The sequence below is a fragment of the Chelonia mydas genome, chromosome 1 (assembly GCF_015237465.2).
Source record: "Chelonia mydas isolate rCheMyd1 chromosome 1, rCheMyd1.pri.v2, whole genome shotgun sequence".
NCBI classification, from domain to species: Eukaryota; Metazoa; Chordata; order Testudines; family Cheloniidae; genus Chelonia; species Chelonia mydas.
Window position 1 is genome coordinate 210,364,499 of NC_057849.1, and position 20,501 is coordinate 210,384,999.

Sequence of the window (20,501 nt, forward strand, 5' to 3'; positions counted from 1 at the left end):
CTGAAAGGGTTAAGCAACTAGCAGGCTAAATGATCTAAATTCAACCTTTTAAGGCATATTTAAAAAGTATGTAAATGGTAATTAGGGCTGTTCTTTATAAATAGCTAACATAGTTATATTAAATAGACTAGAGCTTTCAAATGCAAACCTGTATTGTTAGAGAATTAGAGGTAATACTAATTGCATATGTTTATTTGTATCTTGTTAAAGTTAGATGTTAACCATATAAACAGATGATTCCTATCTGTGACTATATCTATTGATTCAGAGATCAAAAGGGAATATTAACATTTAGATGAAACTTGGGTGTAATAATGTCATTGTCTATATTTTTCTTTAAGTTTGTAGTAAACTGTCTGTGGACTGCTTAATGGATAATTACCTTATGCTGATGAATGCAACTAGTTACCTATGTATACATAGGAAATAGATTATTCTACTTCAAAGCCATAATGCTTCACCCAAGGAACACCTGCTGTCAAAAGGCTGTCAATAGCCTGCCAGAGAACTATAAAAATAACTCTTGGGCCCTGATCTTGTTATCTCAGATCTGCTTAAGCTTCATCAGGGGGAGTTTGAGTCACAAGACTGAGGTCCCCAGCTCCAGACTGGGTCATCCTGATATGGGACGTTGAACTATAACCTATGGAACTTATTCTGAAAGAACTTTTTGCAACTCTAAAGCTCACTATCTCTGTTATGAAACTGACCTAAGAACTTTATTCATACCTGTACGTATAATTATCATTTAACCAATACTTTCTCTCTTTTCTTTTTCAATAAGTTTATTTTAGTTAATAAGAATTGGCTGTAAGCATTTACTTAGGTGAAATCTGAAATATTCATTGACCTGGTGAGTAATGTGTCTGATCCTTTGGGACTGGTAGAACTTCTTATATAATGAACAAGATTTTTGGTAATCCTCATCATATTTAGCCGGGCTGTCGGGGTGGGAGCCCAAGGCTGGGTTGCTTTAAGGGAACTGTATTTTTGGCATTTGGGTAACCAGTAAGATGATATAGAAGCTGTTCTGTTGCTGGATTGGTGACTCTAAATATTAGAATAACCTCAGGTTTTGGGGATTGTCTGGCCCATTCTTTGCAGTTTGCCCTGATTGAGCAATCTCAAAGTGGCCCCACGGGACCCCAATCAGACCACCACGGAGGAGTAGAATTTTTTAAGGGCTGATTTATATCCCCTTATTTTAATTAGTGTCAGTGGTTTTAGTGTTGGATGAAACAGAGGCATAGAGCCAAGACCACACCCCGGATATGTAGCAAAGCCAAATGAGAACCCAGCTTTCCAGAGTTCAAATTCTGTACCCTGTCCACTGAACAAAATGGCTAGACATCCCAGAAGACTGAATTGTCTAGTTAGTGCTTTCACTTCTGATTCAGGAAATGGGCAGAGATTCTGTGAGATGCTGGTGGACATTTCTGTGGTATTTTCTGACACCCCCCCCCCCCACCAGGCACCTGACACAGCAGGAGGAGGACACCGACATGTCCGATTCAGTCTGCTTTTTGGAACAGGACTACAAGCATATACTGGTGGGACCACATCTTGAAGACCTGGAATGACCAGCAGTGGCTCCAGAACTATCTCATAAGAAAGCTACATTTCTGGAGCTTTGTGGGCAGCTTGTCTTCAAGCGTAGACACCCACATGATTTGCTCGTCCAGAAGAGGGTTACTGTAACTGTCTGGAAACTGGCTATCCCAGATGGCTACAAGTCCATTGCCAACCAGTTTGGTGTTGGAAAGTCAACTGTGGGTAAAACGGTTTCTGAGGCAATCAGGCATGCAGTTTATCACAGGGTGGAAGGCATAAAAGATATTCCTGAGGTAATTGCTGGCTTTGAGAGAATGGGGTTTCTAAACTGTGCTGGGGCCATTGATGGGACTCATGTGCCCACAGTTTGCCCTCCTCAAGGAGCACGTGAGTACATAAACTCCAGAGGCTGCTACTCCATTTTTATGTAGGTCCTTGTGGACCACAGAGGCTGATTTATTAACATCAACATGGGCTGCACTTTAAAAATGTATGATGCTAGGGTTTTCCACCAATCAGGAGTCTACATTCATAGACCGATCGGGACTCTATTCCCACCAAATGACATTGTCATAAATGGAATTACTGTTCGCACCATTATTCTGGAGGACCCTACGTACTCCCTTTTGCCTTGGTTTATGAAATCTTATGCTGATAGAGGCCCTAGCAAAACAATGTTGAATTACACTCCCAGCAGGTAGAGAAGGGTTGTTGAGTGTACGTTTGGCACATTGAAATCCCGTTCAAGATGTTTACAGACTCATTTGGATTCCAGTGTCATCAATGCTGTCTGCATCACCATGGCTTGCTGTGCTCTTCACAGGCTTTGTGAAGCCAGAAGTGAGCCACTTCCATTACTGTCATAGGCCCATTCAGGGTAATTGCTGAACTGGTACCCTCAGCCAGACAGTGCATCTAACGCTGCTGGAGCTGGATGCACGTGGGCTACAGAAGCCAGGGATGCTTTGTGCACCGACATTATGGACTAGCATGGGCCAATGGAAGAAGGAGAATAGCAATCTCAGAATGTGCTTGTGTGTGGGGGAAGGAGCTGATGGATTGGGGGGCGGGGGTGTTGATTGCCATGCAATGTACTTATGAGTGATCTGCCCGCTTATCAAATGGGGAAGTGGAAAGGACAGGTTGGTTCACAACATGGATTGATGCAAGGAAGTGATTGATGTAACCAAGTGTATTGAGCAATAGTATTTCCATACTAATTCTCCCTGATCATGTGTTTACCTTTATTATTTGAAATACAAATTGTATGATTTGATGTAGTGATAGCAGTAAACTTACTTGATAACATAAACAGCTTTATTTATAAACATGTATTGGGAAAGTACACTATTACCCTATTGGCGGGCAGGCCAGCTGCCATTATCACACCAAATACCAGCAAAAACAAAACCTTAAAAAAACCCCAAAGTGCATGAACAAGTGCAAACAGTGAACTGTGTACAAGATAGAAACCTCCTGCTGATCCATGTCCTTGGCCCCACGTTCTTCTTTCTTTTTCCTTCTACATTTGCTGCCCACTTAGTGCAGGGGGTCGGGGGCATCCACAGAAGAGGGGGTCACTATGGAGGTCTCCAGGGGGCAAAGTTGTACTGCCTAGCTGCTCCTAGGGACCCTTGCAAGGGCCACCCAGCCATGGAGTTGTCCAAGCTGGTTCTGCACTGCAGCCCAGGGTACCGCCGAGGGGACTCAGGCTGTGGTGTGGGTGCAGCAGGAGCCAATACGTTTGCAGCCATTAGTAATAGCAGATGCTCAAACAGCTCTTTCTGCTGAGCTCTATCATCTTCCTATAGCTGCTGTTACTGTTGCAGGAACTGTGAAGCAAAGGTTTGCTCCTGTGTTGCAACCCTGTCCTCATGCTGTGCAGCCACCCCGAGCCTTTCCTTTGCCTCTCGCCATGCCTTTTCTCTAGTTGCAAGTCCCTCTGTTTCCGTAGTACTGGACCTTCTTGTTGGCCCTTTGCAGAACTTGATTCTTCAACCATAGGTTCATCACAGAAACGCTTCCTGTTGGTACCGCAAATGAAGGTGCGTTGACCCAGGCTTATGCTGCAGCGTGAGTGAGCTGTGGAGGTGCAGCCTATAGAGGTTGAGGGGCCTGGAATAGGACAAGGCACAAGAGGTTATTGTCTCTCATAGCTCAATATAGGAGCACAGAAAAAATCCTTATGGAATTTGAAGGACATAAAATGTTACTCGGGCTGAGCAGAGGAAACCTGGTCCCAACACCTTTCCCAACGACCCCAACCTGTGCCCAGCCTAGGGCCGCTGCGCTCTCTCTGCCAAATTTATCTGCAAAGGGAAGGATCTGTTCTTTTCCCGCTGTGCCTCCCTCCCTCCCCCCGCACCTAGCACAATTCCAGCTCCTCCGGTCCCTCTCCCCAGCAGCCAGGCCTGGGAAGGGAGCAGAGGGGGCACGACAGAGTCGCTTCTCATGCTGGCTGAGGGTCGCTGTTCCAGGTCACTGCCTCTGTGTGGCACGGTGGCTGCGTGTGAAAGAGCCCAGCTGGGGAGGCAGCGGGGGCCTGCCCTCTCAGCTCCCCACCTGGGTGTGGCTGCTGGGGACAGGGGCCGAGCGAGCCAGAAACGTATCAGGGGGCAGGCACAGCCAAAGCCCCCACCTGTCCCCGGCTCTGGGCCTAGGCAAGGAGTGGAGGGGAGGGAGGGGGCGGGTTGCTGCCACCTCCCCTGCTGGGCTCTCACAGGCAGCCGCCGTGCTGCATAGAGGCAGCGACCCGAAGCGGCCACCCTCACCCAGCAGGAGAAGCGGCTCCATCTGGGTAGGTGGGTTTGTTCTCAGTGGTATCCCAGCCCATCTAGAGGCAGTCTTTTGTCAGTGGAGCCCCAGTAGGAAGCAAAAAGAAAAGGAGGACTTGTGGCACCTTAGAGACTAACCAATTTATTTGAGCATAAGCTTTTGTGAGATACAGCTCACTTCATCGGATGCATGAGTTTCTGTGACCAAACCCATCGCAACCCCCTCACCTCCTGACTTCCTTGCTGACACCTCGGAGCAGAGAGGTATGGGAGAATTCTGTTTCCTTTGTAGGAAGGTGACCTCAGCTGCTGGGCATGCCCAGATATTGTGGTGATGGTCATGAAGTACCTAGTTTAGATTAGGTGCTTTGTGCTGCCCCCAATATCATTACTAGTGGGCCAGGTGGAACCTGCCCCCAATAAGGAAGTGAGAGGAGGGTCAAAGCATCACAAACTCAAAAATTCAAGATAATGAAATGGGGAGGTGTCATGTCATGGGGGTTTCTAGATCTGTGGCTCAGCACCTCCCTGTTACTCAAATGGCGGGCCTCGTCGCTGAGTTTGCCCGCAAGGCAGCAGGGGCAAAGATTGTCAGGTGTGTTGATGTTCTGTTGTGACATGGACACTGGTCCCACTAGGTACTGGGGTGAAAATCCATCAAACTCATTTCACACAGGCTACCAACCGACATTGATTGACTACTGTAATATGGCTAGCCTCAGACTCATTGAACCATCCAGTTAATGCAGGACCTGGACGTTCCCCTCCCCATGGAGTTGCACAGGAAGCTTGTCATAGCCCCTTTGTTAAAATGCTGCCATCAAGCAGAAGGGAAGGTTGAGGGGATTCCCCTGCCCCTGATGGAGTCACCACCTCTCTGTATATCTCTAAGCCACCCCTGACTCATTCCTGAAGGTTAATAAAAATGCCCGTGAAGAGCAAATTGCTGAGCCTTTGGAGTGAACCAGATTGTGCCAGAGCTCAGGTACTTTCAAAACATATTCCCCCTTGAAGGTTCCTCCCATACCCCTTATACACTCCCTTCCCCCCTTCCAGTCCACCAAGCTGAACGCTGTACAGTCAGCATATTTTTTTCCAAGAACAAAACAAACACTTTCAGCGAAGTGCAGCTTAATATAACTTTGTTTGCCCAGTGGCACTGTCTCTCTCCTTGATTATGCAACAGCAATTTTGTTTACATAGAAAAACAAATGGATCCTATCCCCAGTTGCTCCTGGCTCCTTGCTGCAGCATAAGCACCCCTGGGACACAAGCAGCAACAAGAATTTTTGCTATAAGTTGGGGACATATCAGTGGGAAGTGACAGAGGAGGAGAAAGACCTGGTGTATTGGTTGGTCACAGGCTGACTATGAGCTGCCAATATGATGCAGCCCTGAAAAAGGCAGGGTGCATCAGGTGAGGTATTTCCAGTAGACACAGGGAAGTGTTCGTACCATTATACAAGGCGCTAGTGAGACCTCATCTGGAACACTGTATGCAGTTCTTGTCTCCCATGTATAAGTAAGATAAATTCAGACTGGAACAGGTCCACAGCAGGGCTACTGGGATGATCCAAGGAATGGAAAACCTATCTTAGGAGACTCAAAGAGCTTGGCTTTTTTAGCCTAACCAAAAGAAGGCTGAGAGGAGATATGCTCACTATAAATACATCAGAGGGATAAATGTCAGGGAGGGAGAAAAGTTATTTAAGTGAAGCGCGATTGTGGACACAAGAACAAATGGATATAAACCGGCCATCAACAAGTTTAGGCTTGAAATTAGACTAAGTCCTGCACTTAGGACGGAAGAATCCCATGCACTGCTACAGACTAGGGACCGAGTGGCTAGGTAGCAGTTCTGCAGAAAAGGACCTAGGGGTTACAGTGGACGAGAAGCAGGGTATGAGTCAACAGTGTGCCCTTGTTGCCAAGAAGGCTAATGGCATTTTGGGCTGCATAAGTAGGAGCATTGCCAGCAGATCGAGGGAAGTAATCATTCCCCTCTATTCGGCATTGGTGAGGCCTCATCTGGAGTATTGTGTCCAGTTTTGGGCCCCACACTACAAGAAGGATGTGGAAAAATTGGAAAGAGTCCAGTGGAGGGCAACAAAAATGATTAGGGGACTGGAGCACATGACTTATGAGGAGAGGCTGAGGGAACTGGGATTATTTAGTCTGCAGAAGAGAAGAATGAGGAGGGATTTGATAGCTGCTTTCAACTACCTGAAAGGATGGATCTAGACTGTTCTCAGTGGTAGCAGATGACAGAACAAGGAGTAATGGTCTCAAGTTGCAGCGCGGGAGGTTTAGGTTGGATATTAGGAAAAACCTTTTCACTAGAAGGGTGGTGAAACACTGGAATGGGTTACCTAGGGAGGTGGTGGAATCTCCTTCCTTAGAGGTTTTTAAGGTCAGGCTTGACAAAGCCCTGGCTGGGATGATTTAGTTGTGGATTGGTTCTGCTTTGAGCAGGGGGTTGGACTAGATGACCTCCTGAGCTCCCTTCCAAACCTGATATTCTGTGATTCTAAGGGTTCTAACTGTCAGAGGAGTGAAATTCTTGAACAACCTTCCAAGGGGAACACAAAAAACCTAACTGACTTCAAGACTGAGCTTGATAGGTTTATAGAGGGGCTGGTATGAGGGAACTACCTAAAATGGCATGTGGCCCATTGTCAAGTGCCAGTAGCAAAAATCCCTAATGGCCAGAGACAGGATACTAGATGGGGAGGGCTCTGAGTTACTACAGAGAATTCTTTCCCAGCTATCTGTCATGCCCTCATGCTCATGGTCTAACGGATCACCATATTTGGGTCAGGAAGGAATTTTCCCCTGGGTCAGATTGGCAGAGACCCTGGAGGTTTTGCCTTCCTCTGAAGCATGGGGCATGGGTCACTTGCAGGTTTAAACTAGGGTAAATGATGGATTCTCTGTAACTTGAAGTCTTTAAATCATCATTTGAGGCCTTTAGTAACTCAGCCAGAGGTTCTGGGTCTCTTACAGGAGTGGGTGGGTGAGGTTCTGTGACCTGCAATGTGTAGGAGGATAGACTAGATGATCACAGTGGTCCCTTCTGATCTTAAAGTCTGAGCCTATGAATTTAGACTCTAAGAAGCACATTATACCTGGTTGAAATGTAACAGTTTCTGTCCCCATGTATTATTCTTGCTAACTCTCTCTTAGATCTTAGTCTTTAATAATAAATGTATCATTGTTTTCACTATAAATATAGCTCAGTGTTGTGATATTATAAAGGACCTGATCCTGAGTTATACCAGTCTAGCTGCATGTATACTGTGAGTGTCCAGTGGTTAAGGGCTGGACACTGCAGGTGGATGCTTTATAAGAGGTTGGGAACTGGGGTGCACTTAATGTTTACCTGCAAGGTGAACTTAGGGCTAGCATAAGCCCAATAGAGAGTGCTTGAGTGGCTGGCAGTGACACCCAGCTACCGTAAGAAAGATTACTCCAGTGCTTCCAGCAAGAGGCAACACAGTGACTCGCAGTCCTGGGCACCCCAAGGAGGTTGCACAGTAGTGTAGTCTTGGCAGGATTTAGACACAGCTTGGTGGTTAGCTAAGGACCACACTCCCAGCCCTGGGAAATTAGATTCTGAGAGATTCATGAGTGAGAAGGTCAAGAATGGACACAGAAAAAGGTTGCAGTTTGTTATTTTCTATAATTTATTTTGGGGAAGGGAAATAGAACAGCAAAAACAGCAGGATGAGCAAAGAAGTATATGCTAAGCACACAAGAAATCATTTACAAGAGTTGTGTGCAGGTTGCTCTGGTGTTTGCAGCACAAAAAATGATGGACAAGTTGAAAACCCTTCTCATGGAATATAACAGGCATTATGAAAGGCAGCCAAGTTTCTTGAGTGTGCCTGAGGACCCAGAGGCTGTGGAGCCGGGCTGAAACAGACCTTGAAGCCTACAACTGAACCTAGAATGGATGCGGCTGGAGAGGGAAACAATGCAGCTGGAAATCCTTTGGCTCTGTCAAGGTTCCTTCCCCACTCTGAACTCTAGGGTACAGATGTGGGGACCTGCATGAAAACCTCCTAAGCTTACTTTTACCAGCTTAGGTTAAAACTTCCCCAAGGTACAAACTATTTTACCCTTTGCCCTTGGACTTCCACTGCCACCACCCAACGTTTATCTGGGTTTATTTTTATTAGGAAAGCGTTGTTTGGAAACGTCTTTCCCCCCAAAATCCTCCCAACCCTTGCACCCCACTTCCTGGGGAAGGTTTGGTAAAAATCCTCACCAATTTGCATAGGCGACCACAGACCCAAACCCTTGGATCTTAAGAACAATAAAAAAAAACATTCAGTTTCTGAAAAGAAGGATTTTAATAGAAGAAGTGAAAAGTAAAAAAGAATCACTTCTGTAAAATCAGGATGGTAAATACTTTACAGGGTAATTAGATTCAAAACATAGAGAATCCCTCTAGGCAAAACCTTAAGTTACAAAAAGACACACAGACAGGAATATTCATTCTATTCGGCACAACTTAATTTCTCAGCCATTTAAAGAAATCATAATCTAACGCATATCTAGCTAGATTACGTACTAAATTCTAAGACTCCATGCCTGTTCTGTCCCTGGCAAAAGCATCACACAGACAGACACAGACTCTTTGTTTTTCTCCCTCCTCCTATTTTGGTCAGGTGCCAGCGAGGTTATCCTAGCTTCTTAACCCTTTGCAGGTGAGAGGATTTTTCCTCTGGCCAGGAGGGATTTTAAAGGGGTTTACCCTTCCCTTTATATTTATGACAGGCTCAAACTAGAGCAAGAAGAAAAAGAGAAGCAACACCAGCCCAAGGTCAATTAGAAAAGGAGAACTCTCAGCCAGCAGATAACCTCCCCCAAAATCCACCCAACTGGGAGAAACTGTGCTCTGCATACAGAGAGATGTATTGTGCTATTTGAAGCACTTGGGATGGGTGGCTGTAGGACTGCCCAAAACTAATGCCCCCTCCCCAGTTAAGGAGGGAGGAACCACTGAACCTAGGCATCAGTTGAGTACATGGGACAACAAATAAAAAAAACAGGAGCAGGGGTGAGGTCAGAGTTTAAGAATCAGGGATCCAGAGGGGAACATTGAACAGAGAACCCCTGACAGTGCCCAGTGTTCCTCAAAAGCTACCAGGGAATCAGTAGACACTGCCCAGAGGAACTCTGCTGGGAGGTGTGATTGGGTAAGGGACTAGAAATAGACCACACAGTCGAAAAGCCTCCCCCAGTCCAACTTCCTCCTCCTGATATGGTGGTGATGGGATGGCCATCTTAGCCAGTGCCAGGAGGAGGTTGTCGAGGAGGTCCTGTGCCAGGATCAGGAGGTATGGGGAAAAATGCAGCTTGAACCTCAGTAAGAGGTTCTGGAGGAGCTGGAAGAGGGGCTGCAACCTGGCACACTCTACATTGATATACTCCAGGGTCTACCTCTTGCTGCAAAGGAGGCAGGTGTCGGAGGAGTTGGTGAACCATGACAGGAACAGGCCTGTGCTCATGGCTCTGTGAAGGAGCTGCCAACTAATATGCCCAGCAGGCCATGGGATACAGACTGGCCCACCAGGATTCCTCATCCTTTTTGGGTGGCAACAGGTTTGGTATCAGGGCTGGACACAATGGCAGGGAATTGAATAGTATAAAGTACAGATGGTTCCTGTGTGCAGTTTGGAGGCAGACTGGCTGGATTTTGTGCAGTCAGCTCAGGTGGTGTGTCAGGGGTGGCCAGGGAGGCTCATGGGGCAGGGTTCTGATGACAAGGTCCAGAGGGCCAGGGATGAGAGACAGGTGGGGAGCACCCTCCTGCAGGGCCTACTCCAAGAAAAAAATAGAGACTGGATGCAAGGCTACCCTCATCTCCTGGAGCAAGCAACTGGGGATGTTCAGGGTGGACAAGCTCATGTGCTGTCTGAGCTCCTCAGGATCTGCCCAATCCCACTCTCCTCCAGAGGAAGGCTCAGAGACCCAGTGCAGCTCCAGCCAAAAAAACTACAGGATCTTCTTCTGGAGGCTGGTCAGGGTTCCTGGGGGCAGTCTCAGGGTGTCGAACCAGTGCCAGAACGTAGTGTCAAAGTTTGACTCAGACTCACAATTTATCAGACCACTCTGTTTTATTAGGAAAGCTGCTCCGCTAATACATTTAGAAGTGAGCCCCCCGAGTGGGGCTTGTGTCTCTTAATTTATACAGTTTTTTTGGAGAACAAGTTACAGAGAAGTTACAGACAAAAGAAGAAAAAGATTTTAGTCACCACCCTTCGAGATCCCTGAGACCAGTCACGTATCTTCAATTACCTGCCACCCTTAACAATCTCCTTTAACAGCTTCCAGTTAACTTAACTAATTGCCCTTCACACCTTCCATTCTGATGCCTGCTTCTTAGACGTGCTGGCTCTATCTTAATTGCTTCTCCATTCAAAAGCTAACTGTCCCTACGTGTGCTCCCTCAGATACTTTGTAACATGTTTTGGCATGCCGTCTCATATACAATGTATCCAGCATGTCCCCTTATACAACGTTATACTTATACAATGTTATACTTCCACAATCCCCCCTTTTGGTCAAGGCTGTGCCCATGACCAATGACTTACTGGATTCCATACATCAATCGTTCTTTTTCATTACTTTCACTGGTGACATTTAACAACATTAGATTAGCACTCTGGTTAGGGGTAACCTGATGGATGGTGTGTCTTGTGCAGTTTTGGATACAACAAGAAATCAACTGAAAACACACAAAGATTATTAGAATTCCAAATAGGATAGTCAGGATTCCTTGAAACAACCAGTTTCCCAGACTAGAGAAATTGAATAAGTTACTTATCCATTTCCACAAGGAACTTGGTTCTTCGTGGGGAAGGTATGCAATTTGCTCCAGATGGCTAGCACGATTTATTACCTCATTAGTATTATCAGGTATGTATACACAGCATTCTGTTCCAATTAGAGCACAGGTCCCTCCTTTGGCTGCCAGTATTATATCTAATGCCCGACGGTTTTGGAGGGCCACTTGTCGGACCGCTCCTGCTTCTTTGGCTAGAGCTTTTAAGCTCTCTCCTGTTTCATTGGCCATGATCTCAACCACCGCTTGTAACCTTAAAAGCCTTTTTGCATGGTGGATTACCCCCCCTACTGGGACTAAAGAAATGCCAACAGCTTCTTCCCAAGTTAGGGGGCTTATGTTATCCACATACCATTTAGCATCTGGCAAGTCCCTCCTTTTTCGCCTGAAATTACGGAGGCGATTTCGTGGGAGGGATTGAAGCACCCGGAATTGTGGGAAAAGCTGAGCAGGATAACAGATACCTGACCAATTTGCTGGAAACACAGTGTAAGCATTTTCCCCACAAACCCAATGATGTCCCATTAAAGCTGGGAAGGGTTGACTGCAACCCTTTGACATGTAAGAATTTACGAAGGAGGAATAGTATCCCCCAAAGGGCACAGGATGATTTTCACTGGGAGACGAGGTAGCATTCACATGAAATTTGTAGATGGTGCTGTTTTTCTCAGGGAGGCTGTAGGGGGAGCAAGAGATTGAATCTTTGGTTTGATCCCAGGTTGAGAGGAAGTTTATCTTTCCATACCCGGTTCGCCATTCTCCAACCTTGTTTGAATAGTCCCATACACCATGGGGCACGATGTATTGGAGACAGCTGCTCCTCCCTAGATTCAGCCCTGTCCCATTACACACCCAGCACCAGTGGCCCTTTCCTTTCACCACACTTATAAGTTTAGGAACATATGTTTTTCCCAGCCCCCAAGTGTCATTTTCCTTCCATGTCCTTTTAAGTGGATAGGGTTCTCCAGCAAGCTCTGAGGAATTCAAAGGGATTGCCATGGTGGGGATACTAGCTTGTGAGTGAGCTGGGATGTGGCTGCAGACCCAGCAATTAGAAATATTCAGGATCTGGGCTATCTGCACCTGTTGTTGGATGAAAGAATTGTCACTGTCACTCTGGATTCCCCAGACCCTCAGGACACAGTAGCTGAGGATTAAGCTTCTCAAAGGACACATGTTGGAAGCAGGACCCTTTCTGGTTCCGACAACCCCTTTCGAAGGAACCGCAGTCATGGTTTTACGTCCACCAGGCAGCAGGCGCTAGGCTCACTACTGCTTCTTGTTTGTTGGGTCCTGCTGTCTGCTTACCCTCTGCTTCTGGCAACCCTTACGAGAGCGCAGATTGTAAGGTATTGCAGGCTGTTCCTCTTTGTCTTCTGGGGTTGAAGCTGGTTCTGCGTGGTCTTGCAGAGGTGCTTGGTCCCCTTGAGGTGGCGCTGGCTTACACTGTGAGGCATGGATCCATGCAGCAATGCCGGATAATTTCACTGCTGTCTGGGTGGTGAGCAGTACCTGGTATGGACCCTTCCACCGGGGTTCCAAGGCGTGCTTCCGAAGGTGGTGCCGCAGGTAGACCCAATCACCAGGCTCAAGAGTGTGACAGGCAGCAGAGGTGGGTTCCGTCGGCCAAGCTGCTCGCACCTGCAAATGGAAGGAGCTCACAGCTTGCATTAACCCTTTGCAATACTGGAGGAGTGTGCTGTGACTTAGGTTTAGGGCTGGGGCTGGGGTAGTAGTAGCCATTGTTCGCATAGGGCGTCCCATGATGATTTCAAATGGACTCAATTTGTGTCTCTGGGATGGGGATGACCGAATTTCCATAAGGGCCAGTGGTAAAGCAGCTGGCCAGTTTAACCCTGTGGAACTACAGATTTTTGCCAGCTTATTTTTAAGCACACCATTTCGCCTTTCAACTGCCCCTGCACTCTGTGGATGGTAAGGGCAGTGCAACAGGTGGGTGTCATGTAATACCTGGTTTAGATGTTGAACAATTTTTCCAGTAAAATGTGTTCCCCGGTCACTAGACAAAGTGGCAGGAATTCCCTTGGTAGGGATAATGTGGTTTAACAGACATTTTGCAATGGACAATGAATCAGCTTTGCGACAGGGAAAGGCTTCAATCCAACCCGAAAACAGACATATTATAACTAAAATGAATTCATATTTCTGACACTTTGGCATTTGTACAAAATCAAGTTGCCAGTGTAGGAAAGGTGCTTGAGGCAAACCCCGGAACCCTTGTGTTACTTTTACAGATTTGCCTACATTGTGGCTTTGACAAGTAACACAAGCGGCACAGTGGCGGGTTGCAAAGGAGCTGAAATGGGGAGCCCACCACCCCGCCTTTCTCATAGCAGAGACCATCCCCTGCTTGCCGACATGCGAAACACCATGTAGCAGGGCGGCTAGAGATGGGTAGAGTGAGAGGGGGGCTACAAAGGTACCGGTGGGCGATCGCCAAAGGGAATCAGAATGCAAAGAGCAATCCAAAGCACTCCAGGAGTCTTTATCTGTTTCTGGAGCAGAATCCTGGAGCTGAGCGAGATGAGACAGGGATGATGGCGTTACAGAGACAGAGAGGGGACCAAGAAACGCTTCTGGTGAAGGTTTTATAGTGGCGGCATGTTTTGCAGCAGCATCAGCAAGTGCATTACCTTTTGCCACCTCAGTGTCTGCTGCTGAGTGGCCAGTACACTTAACAATTGCCAAGGCAGACAGTAGTAAAACTGCATACAGGAGGGCGGCAATGTAGGGGCCATTCTTGACAGGGGTACCAGTAGAGGTAAGAAAACCTCGAGCCTGCCAGAGGGTGCCAAAGTCATGCACAACCCCAAAGGCGTACCGAGAATCAGTAAAAATAGTGGCAAAGAGCCCCTCGGCTAGAAAGCAGGCACGGGTTAGAGCAATCAGTTCAGCCACCTGGGCAGAGGTCACAGAGGGTAAGGGCGCAGTTTCTGTGGTCTCAGAGAGAGAGACCACAGCGTACCCTGCAAGAAGGTGACCTTGGTCATTTCTATAACAGGACCCATCAGTGAATAATACCAGGTCAGAGTTAGGGAGAGTTACATCTGAAAGGTCGGGGCGCGGGACAGTGATAGCGGAGACAGTTGCAAGGCAGTCATGGGGTTCACCATCACTAGGTAAAGGAAGGAGGGTAGCAGGGTTTAACCGGGAGCAGCGCTTAATAGTGATATGTGAGGCTGAAAGGAGCAAAAGTTCATACCTAGTGAGGCGAGCAGAGAAGAGGTGAGCAGTGTTGCGTTGCAGAAGGAGAGTTTCCACAGAATGGGGAACCATGAGAGTGAGAGGAGAAGGGAGGACAAGGGACTCAGACATCTCGACCAGGCGCGCTGCAGCAGCTACAGCGCGTAGGCAAGGGGGTAAACCCTGGGCTACAGGGTCCAAGGTTGCAGAAAAATAAGCCACCGGGCGATTTCTGTCACCGTGCTCCTGAGTAGGAACCCCGAGGGCACAAGCAGATTGTTCGTGACAGAAAAGGGTAAAAGGCTTGTCATAGTTAGGTAACCCTAAGGCAGGGGCAGAGGCTAAATTCTGCTTAAGGGAGATGAAAGCAGCATTTGCTTCAAGTGGCCATGGCATGGGGTTAGGTACAGAGGATCAAGTGAGTTCTTGGAGTGGTTTAGCCAGAGAAGCATATTGGGGAATCCATTGCCTACAGAACCCTGTCATGCCTAAGAATTTTCTGACCTGGCGTGGAGAGCAAGGCTGGGGAAAGCTAAGGATGGCTTGTACCCGGGCTGGAGAGAGTGTACGGGAGCCCTGGGAGAGAAGGAAGCCTAGGTATGTGACAGAGGTTTGGCAGAGCTGCAATTTTGTGCGAGAAGCCTTATGACCCTTGTTCGCTAAAGCTGTGAGAAGTGTTAGTGAATCAGTTTCTGAGGCAGACAGAGAGGGGGAGCACAGGAGTAAGTCGTCCACATATTGGATCAGTGTGGATCCTGATGGGAAAACCAGATCAGCGAGATCCCTGGCTAGGGCTTGAGAAAAATAGGATGGACTCTCTGTATACCCCTGGGGAAGGGTAGTCCATGTATATTGCTGACCCTTGTAGGAGAAGGCAAAGAGATACTGGGACTCAGAGTGAACTGGGACAGAGAAGAAAGCGGAGCACAAATCTACAACAGTAAAGTGGGTTGCATTTGGAGGAATAGACGCTAGTATTGTAGCAGGGTTAGGAACCACTGGAAAAGAAGGTATGACAATACGGTTAATAGCTCGAAGGTCTTGAACAAATCGCCACGATTTGCCATCAGCCTTTTGAACTGGGAGGATAGGGGTGTTACAGGGGCTGGAACAAGGGACAATAATTCCTTGTTCTTTTAATGCAGATGTAACTGGAGCAATCCCAGCCTCTGCCTCAGGATTCAAAGGATACTGAGACAGGCGAGGCAGAGGTTTGGAATTGTCTACAGTAATCCGAACTGGGTCAGTATTTAATCGGCCCACTTCAGATGGGTGAGATGGCCATAGGGAGGAAGGAACCTGAGAGATTAGGTGCTCTAGGGACGGAGTTAAGGGACAGCAAGGGACAGGAGTGGAGAGGGAAGTTTCAGACAGCAGGGAGGCTACAGAATCACATAAGGAAGACTGAGGGATTTGCAGATAGACACCATCTGGGGAGCAGTAAATAGAACAGCCAAGTTTGCATAGCAATTCCCATCCCAGAAGGTTTGCAGGGGTGGAATCAGAGAGGAGGAATGCATGCTCCTCAGAGAGGGGACCGACCTGAACAGACAAAGGTTTTGAGAGGGGAAAAGAGGTAGGGATCCCTGTAATGCCAACAGCAGACACGGATTTTCCAGATCGGGGAACCTCAGGCAAGTCAGTGGTGCGGATTGTAGAAAGAGAAGCTCCAGTATCAACAAGGAAAGGGAGAGAGAGATCATTTACAGTCAGGACACATTCTCCAGTAGGGGACAGAGGTAATAAGGGAGCTAAAACTTTGTGAGGTTCCCCAGCATCCCGTCATTGTTGGGGTGAAAAATAGGGTTGGGGATCAGCTGGAGGAACCAGCGGGGGGTTCACTTGATTTCCCATACAATTATTAGGTCGTCTTGGACACTCTTTTTTCCAGTGTCCAGGCTGTTTACAGTAGTTACAAACCCCAGTTAATCCAGCCCCCCGCCCCCTTCCGCAACCCCGTCCCTGTCCCCAGTGTGGTCTGCTTAGTCCTGAATAATGCTGTATCTGCAGAGCCATTAACTTTTGGGAGGACTGTTCCTCCTTTCCTTTTAAAGTGCGGTGGCAATGCTCTGCTACCGCCAGCAATTTGTCCATGGTTTCAGTCTCCCATCCCACACTTATTCGTTTTAACATGCTGCCTGTGGCAGGGAGAAGACCATCAACAAATGCATGTGCCAAGGCCCCCTGCCCATTTACATCGGTCTCTTGTATTCCTGAATGTTGTAGGAAAATATCAGTTAGCCGGGACCTATAGTCGCCTGGGCTTTCTCCTTGCCCTTGCTTACAGCAATGTATTGCTGTCCAGTTTGTTTTAGGAGACCACACTTTGGGAATGGCTTGATGCAGGCGCTTACAAAGAGCCATACACTGGTCTCTGTATGCCGAATCTGGGCCAGTACTTTTTATGGTTGAGTGGCGTGCCTCAGCTGGCCAGTCTGCGGCAGCCAACCATTTTTCATAATAACTGGCAGGAGCTAATAATTTACACAGTTGGAGGAGATCTGTCTCAGAGGGTTCATAGGTTTCACAGATTAACAGAAACTCCTCAGCAAATTTGACAGAGTTTTCCTGTGGTTTGGGAAAACTTTTAACTATAGATAAAAGTTCCGTACGAGTCCAGGGTTTATAATCCCATATGGACTCACTTTCTCCCATCTTAAGGACTCGTAAGGGTGCCACAACAGTTTGATCAGAGTCTCTTATTAACCTCCCATCAGGTTCTCTTTGCCAAGAAGAGATGTCAAGAGAATCTTTGCAGTCTGCTTTGGATTTCTTCTTCATAATATTTTGCAGAGCTGCGAGGCCAATGAGGGTATCTTCTTAACTTTCATTATCTGTAGTCACTGAAGATTTTTCCTTTTCTGATTTCTTATTTGCGCAGGAGTATGGTGGGGGTCGGGTTTGATCCAGATCATTGCACAGGACTGGGCAAAGGGGAGCGCTCGGACTAGTGGTGGGAGAGACTGCATCCAATTGAACTGTTAGTTTTTTGATAGAATTTTTAAGAGAGGTGAGTTTTGACTCAGTCCATCTACGATTTGCCTCTTCCCACCACTGCATGAAGCAGTCTACTTCTCCTCTCTCCAATTTGGTATTTGGGAGGACGAGTTTGCTTTTTAAAGCGTCCACTCGATCCTTGTCCCAAGAACCTAACAGTGGCCACTGTAATTTGGGGTTCTCTAGAGCTAATTTGGACCATTTTTCAAGAAACCTACAAGAGTCCGGACCCCTCCTAAAATACATAAAATAAGCTGGAGTTCCCGTAGGGAACTGTTCTACCTTAGGCTTCTGATTACCCATCCAGAAGGACTTCACACAGCACTCACACAAGAAGGAAATTCGGGCTCAGCAGAGCGGTACCCGGTGCAACACACAGAAAGGAGCCCACAGGCTACTGCCTCAACTGCCCTTGCTTTCACACCAGGGGTTATACCCAAGGCATGGTGCGGCTGCAGCTGTGCAGATTCCACTTATTCAGACCGTGGGGACGGGGACCCCTTGGTCAGCCAGTCTCCGGACAGAGATGGCTCCCAGATTCACACACACACCACGGGGAAGACGGATAGACACAAAGACAAGACAGTCCTCAAACCGGTTAAAGCACAAAAATAATAATTACCTGAGACGTCTGATTCCAGAAGCTGGATCCAAAGACTCCTACCCGAACAGAGTGGGAACCAACCAGTTCAATGGCGTAGACTGCGCTGCTGCTGTGTACCTTTCTGTCTTGTGGAGGATCGCTTGGACTAAGCGTCCAGGCGCCGGCTGCCACGATCGTCCTGCAAGGCAGTCAGGGATCACGCAGCCTCAGTGAAGCCGCTTGCCATCTCGGTAGAACCTCCAAATTATCAAAGTTTGACTCAGACTCACAATTTATCAGACCACTCTGTTTTATTAGCAAAGCTGCTCTGCTAATACATTTAGAAGTGAGCCCCCGAGTGGGGCTTGTGTCTCTTAATTTATACAGTTTTTTGGAGAACAAGTTACAAAGAAGTTACAGACAAAAGAAGAAAAAGATTTTAGTCACCACCCTTCGAGATCCCTGAAACCAGTCACGTATCTTCAATTACCTGCCACCCTTAACAATCTCCTTTAACAGCTTCCAGTTAACTTAACTAATTGCCCTTCACACCTTCCATTCTGATGCCTGCTTCTTAGACGTGCTGGCTCTATCTTAATTGCTTCTCCATTCAAAAGCTAACTGTCCCTACGTGTGCTCCCTCAGATACTTTGTAACATGTTTTGGCATGCCCTCTCATATACAATGTATCCAGCATGTCCCCTTATACAACGTTATACTTATACAATGTTATACTTCCACAGTAGACAGGACCAGCTGTTTGAGCACCAGCTCCCTCTCTCAAAGGGAAAGGCATCAGAACAGCCCCATCCGCCTCTGCAACTGGTCAATCACTCTGGCCTTGATATTGACCCAGTTCTCCAGTGAGGAGGGATTGATGGCAGAAAGGTAGATGCCCACATAGAACAGTGGACCCACACCCCATCAGATAGCCGAGAGCATGAGTGGGAGGGAGCTTGCCTGCCACCCATCCCTGACCACCAGGCCAGAGCTTTTGACCCAGTTGACCTGGACAGAGGAGGCTGCCAAATAGATGGGTTGTCTAGCTTACACCCACACCAGGCTCCCAGGCCTTGGGCCACGAGGAACAGGTTGTTGGCATACACTAACAGGACTGTCTGCAGGTCTGGCTCTTGAAGCATCAATCCTGTCATCGTTTTGCAGAGGAGACAGAAAAAGGACTTAGTAGTGATAGGATAGAGCTAGCTGGACAACAGGAATCCTGATGCACTCCTTGACAGAAGGTGATGGGTTCAGTCAAGGGCCAGTTGAGCTTGACCAGACATTCTGCAGAAGCATACAGCACTTGGAGAAAGCCCATGAAGCAGGTCCTGAAGCCAAATGCCTGCCAAGTGCCCCCAAGATACCCATGATCAGACACCTTTTCCTGGTCCAGGGACAGGTGAGTGAGCAACTGACCATCCCAAGACACAAGATGGAGTAGGTCCTGGACCTGATAGAGGTTGATGAAGATGGTCCGGTCTGGGATCATGTAGGTCTGGTCAGGGTGGATCACATCCATCAGCACGGACTCCAACCGCAGTGAGATGGCCTTCACTATGACTTTGTAGTCTGTGCTGAGGAGTGAGATTGGGCGACAGGTCCTTAGCTTGTGGAGATCCCCTTTTTTAGGCAGCAGAGAGAGCATGTCCCACCTGCCTAGTGAGGGAGTATCCCGCTTCCTAAGGACTCAGCCCAGATGGTGGAGATGTCTGGGTGAGGACGTCCACAAACGTGGTGGAACTCCACAGTCAACTCATCGATGCCTGGAGATTTCTTGGTAAGCATCAGATGGAGGGCTTCTGAGAACTTGGCCAGAGTCAGAGGATGCTCTAGCTGTTGCCCAGTTGCCTGCGCTGACCATAGGGAGTCTGTCCCACAGGTATCAATGTCAGTCAGATCCTTGGAGAATAGACTGGTGTTGAAGGCCTGGTCCTTCCCTCCATGTCCACCGGATCCATGAGTGGTGTGCTGTCCTCCACCAGGAGGCAGGTGTGAGATGGATTGTACTGAAAAATATCTCAGCACTCTTGAAAGAATTTGTGAACTGCATCAGATTTCTGAAGAAAAGAGGGTACCCACACTTAGCACCAAGCTCTCAGGTAAAAGCTTTGCACATGTTTAATGAGATGGACATGGAGGAGGCACTGAAATATGATGAGTTTTAAAAAGCTGTGTTGCGAAGGTTTCATATTACCTCAAGGGATACCACTTAAGATTTAGGAACCTCAAAATATATGATAAGATGAGTCATAGAGAATATGTGTAAAAAATGTGTGACTTAATGAAAAAGTGAGCAAAAGGGAAAGAGGCAGTCAATTATGACCAGTTATTTGATGTCGTTGTGTCCAAAGCTTTTAATATAGTGACCTCTAGTAAAAAGGAAAATGGCACTGATGTCTCAGAAGTGAACTGGGGGACAGAAAAGCAGCCAAGGGGAGAGGAGAACATTTCCAGCCCTTATTCAGCAAAGGATGATAATGTGTCTCTGTGAGTTGGGGGTGGGAGTCACTCCTTATACCTGAGACGGCTATTAGGGCTG

At 47.5% G+C, this 20,501-nt stretch overlaps 1 long non-coding RNA gene across 1 annotated transcript in view; it reads left to right on the plus strand.

Annotated features, from left to right (window-relative positions):
• Nucleotides 1-741: 741 nt before the first annotated feature.
• LOC119567330 overlaps nt 742-20,501 on the plus strand; it is a 28,455-nt gene continuing 8,695 nt past the window's right edge. The window contains exon 1 of the long non-coding RNA XR_006292080.1: nt 742-3,596. This is a non-coding gene — a long non-coding RNA (uncharacterized LOC119567330). The remainder of the gene's footprint in view (nt 3,597-20,501) is intronic.